Source organism: Alligator sinensis, unplaced genomic scaffold, assembly GCF_000455745.1.
Source record: "Alligator sinensis unplaced genomic scaffold, ASM45574v1 scaffold502_1, whole genome shotgun sequence".
In the NCBI taxonomy this organism is placed as follows: Eukaryota; Metazoa; Chordata; order Crocodylia; family Alligatoridae; genus Alligator; species Alligator sinensis.
In genome coordinates this window covers 2796772-2800877 of record NW_005841896.1, presented here as the reverse complement: position 1 = coordinate 2800877, position 4106 = coordinate 2796772, and the positions used below count along the sequence as shown (strand labels likewise).

Here is a 4106-nt window from a genome sequence, read left to right as displayed (position 1 = left end):
CGGAACCATACCATCGGTGCTATTAAGTCCGATTGCCTAAGGTTATAATTTCCTTGCTTACAGACAGAATTTCGATCTTTCAGTCTCTGATGAAGTTTTTGGTTGTAGCCGAGTTGGTCTAAGGACACTCAAAGAACCTCGCCAGTCTTTGACGAAAGCGTCTAACCGATGTTTATTCATTCCCCTTGCCCACAAGCTACAGTGTAGCAGGGCCCCAAATTCATTTATGCAGGGGAACTGATCCAGAACAAGGATCATCATTTCATGGGACACAGGAAAGAGTCGCCTGTTTAGAAACTTTGGGATCGTTTTAAAGCTTTGCCAGTGATTTGCAGGATGGGCAAAACGTTGGTGTAGTGCAGAAAGGCTCGGCACCCGCCTGGGAAGTGCTTGTTATACAGGAAAAACAGACCAACTTGTTTGCAGCTGAGCTGCTGGTCGAAAAGGAAGCGTCAAACGCTCCAAAAACCTCCTCTGAATTGACGCCAACATTACGATAACACAGAGCCCTTTGCTAAAAGCCATGACAAACGTAAAGATCAATTTGGAGAAATGAAGACGTCGCAACTTGAAACGCAAAAACTGGGCTTTCTTTTCACGGGAAGCCACTGGGAGGGTTTGTTTGTTTGTTTGTTTTTAATTTTCTTATTTATGACCATTATTATTCAGCTTTGAAATATTTTGCTTGTCACATTAATGGGAGTTTCCTTTAAACTGCCCATTCATGACACTTACTTAGCAAGACAATTTATCTTGGGAGAGGAATGAGCCTGTTTCAGCAAAGATCTATAGCCTCTATTTCCGAAAAGACTTTTGTTTTTCTTTAAATCATTCTGTCCTTATTTTCAGCTAATCCTTTGCTTCATACATCTTTAACATACCATACTACTGTGTAAAGAAGCGTTTAGTCATTATATGAGCCATTTCACCCGCTTGTATACTTAGGCAAGTAGCTCTCAAATGTTTTGGTTAAATTAGTCCATTTTCCAAATCAAAGATTTCTTTTCTGAAACACCAATTTTTAAAACTAGATCCAAACACCAATTTTTAAAACTAGATCCGTGTTTTCTTAAGTGTACATATTCTATTTTACAGTGTGTTAACTGTTTCTTCTTTCTTATGTAGAATACCGTTGTTTTTTACTTTAAAACATCCCTTGCAATTGAGATAATATATTCAATACTTGTTAATATTAACATTAATAAGGATAATAATGAGAATGAAAATAATGCTTATCTTATCACAGCTTGAGGGTGCTTCAAAGGACACCAGCCAACTAGTCTTTCTGTCAGTGCAACTCAGCTTCGATCTGGACAGTAATCTGGTTACGAGCCGGCATGTTTTTGAGAGCTGTCGAAGAGACCGAGGGCTGTCACAGGATAATGGTCTCCTGTTGTCAAACAAGCAGGGACATAAAGGCAAAGTATTTTTCTGTGCTTTTATGATAAACTAATCAGAAAAGCAACACAACTTACCGAGACTTTCTATTCCAACGAATTTCTTTCTGTGTTATCCAATGACTGAAATTAGAGCAGATAAAACCATTGAGGGGGGTGGATTTATTGTAGTGTCAACGAAAATATATGTTCAGATCGATTTTCACTTGAGAAAGCAACTGCTATAAAGAATCAAGACCCTTAAGTAAAAGGAATCTTTTTAAGAGCAGATTTCTTTTGTCAAGTTCATAGGTAGAAGCCTAAGAGTTCAAGAACTAGATAACAAGATTTTAAGTACAACAATTAAATCCTTAAAATCAGTTGTTTAAGAATTTTTAGCTAACATGTTTCAAAACAACCATTTTCCCTAGTATAGACATTCCCATTATGTTAACTGATGGTCCTTAACAGCCCATCCAGCTGACCCTATGATAAACTACATAATTAGCTTACCTCCCCCACCCCAGTTGGTGTAGTGTTACTTTACACAAAGTAAACTTCCGAAGTAAGCAAATCTTTAAGCCAAACAAAGCAGCTGCACAAGAGGAAAAGACACAGAAACCCACATTATGACCCTTATTTATATAGATCCAGTGGGCTGTGTTGGGGAGTATTTAGGGAACCAAATTTGTATCCACATTCTTTTCACTCTAGCTGCATATCATACAGAGTTTACTTGGACCCTACTTGAACTTTATGCAGGTAGAATGAATTTCATCATAAAATAGTGCCTATATACAATCAGCCATATTCTTTCCATAAAAATAGTCTAAGTAATATTGGAATGGCCATACTGGACAGACTCCAGTATCCTTTCTGCCCAGAATAGGACGCCTTAGAAAAAAATGCAAAAAGTCTTAAAGAAGGATAATCTGTTATAGTTTGCACCCCATGACGTCTCATCCCAATATCTAATAGCTAGAGATTGTTTTAAGCATGATGTTTCCTCTATCTTCCAAAGTGTTATTAGCATCAGCTACTGTCAATAACAACAGAATAGATGTTTACAACAGTCAGTGTTTAAACTCTTCTCCAGTCCTATTTCTCAGATCCAGGACCAGGGTTGGACCAGATGTAAAGGGCATCTATTCTACTGAAGTAAATAAAGTTTCACTAATTGTTAGCAGGATTTGTCAGCAGCTATCCTATCAAATCTCCAGAAATTTCCTGAGCTTCGCAAGTGCGGTGATTGATACCCAGGTAAAAGAGTCCTCTCTAATAACCATGGAAAGCTGAATCAGGTGTTTTCAGCCACTCCTTGCTCAAGACTGGAATCCAAGAGACCAGTCAGTCCAAATACCTATTATAGAAATTGGGAATGAATAAATGAGTCAATGAACTTGGAAGCAGATTGGGTTTTTCCCAAATGTCTATTTTTTAACCCTGGCTTATATATTGAAACTAATGATGATTACATTTTTTTTAAAAGGGACATTGCTCTCTGCCAATTCTTTGAATGGTAGAGAAAACAACAAGAAAAGAGAGAAGATGCATTTACTTGGAATGAGGGAGAACACCATTTTGTAGATAGCTAACCATAAGAATATATAGAATTCTGTAAAGCTCACATGGATACTTCAGGGATAGGGCAGCAAAAAACATAAACTGGTAAACTTGACCAATAAAATAGATATCTTTGCAATGTGGCCTGTTTTTCTACCTAGTCTATCATACTCTTTGTAGCTGTATCTGTCACCCAGAGGAAGGGATTTGAGTAGCTTGTTTGGTATTTTTAATAATTTATTTTACTGGACCAACTGTACAAATATCACCAGTAAATACATAAATAAACCCTTGCTTCTTGCATATGTCCTGGGCCATAACGGATACAACAACACTCCAACCCTGCCCAGAGAAAGAAAAGAAAAAAGTCCAAGGAGTAGGAAATCCTCCTTCTCCCTAGGATAACAAAAAAACAAAACAAAAAAAAACTTAAGTCAGGAAGAAAAAGGAGGTATCTATAGGACCTGCAATCGATAAAAGGGAGCTTCATGCATTACAATGGCTACGAGAAAAGGATGTTCTCCAAATCTTCATGATTTCTATAGTGATAAAGTAACTAATATTTCATTTCATGAAAGCATTTTCCTTTGCTCTTGGGTTTTGTAAAAGCTTGGGTAGAACTTTTTTTTTTTTTTAATTAAACCTATATTTGGGACCAAATTTAATTCAACACAACCTTTTTTTTTCTTTAAAAATAAAAAGCAACTTCTAAAACATGATAATCAGATTTTCTTTTGTCCTTTGATATGTTTGGCCTATGGGAAAGGGGCAAACCTGAGAGCTAGCTATGGTTCTTCACAGTGCACATCTCCAGCTCCATCCCAGCATGAATTAGACTACAATATATCCTAGCCCTTAATGCATGCCAGCTGGCAGTGGTCTCCACCTGTTAGGACCTCCTGACAGCAGCAAATTGGCAAAGTACAGCAACACTTCAGCCATGCCCTAATTTATCAATGGATATATCATTGAGATAGAGGGAGAATGATATAGGAAATGGCTCTGCTGGCTTTTTACCAGCTGACAACTCCCCAGAGGGGGAATTCTCAGCTCACCAAATGCAGCTAGTGGTTAGCCCACTTCCACAACCAAAGATGGCACAAACTTAAATTGTACTTTAAATTCAATAGATCTCTTTAATTTTACACATTCTAAACTGGGCAAAAG

General features: G+C 37.5%; 1 long non-coding RNA gene across 1 annotated transcript; it reads right to left on the bottom strand.

Annotated features, from left to right (window-relative positions):
- Window positions 1-1253: 1253 nt before the first annotated feature.
- LOC102368847 lies at window positions 1254-3748 on the bottom strand. The gene is made up of 3 exons (XR_323182.1): window positions 3714-3748; window positions 1476-1520; window positions 1254-1390 (listed from the first exon to the last, which is right to left on the bottom strand). It is a non-coding gene; the product is annotated as an uncharacterized LOC102368847 (long non-coding RNA).
- Between the last annotated feature and the right edge of the window lie 358 nt (window positions 3749-4106).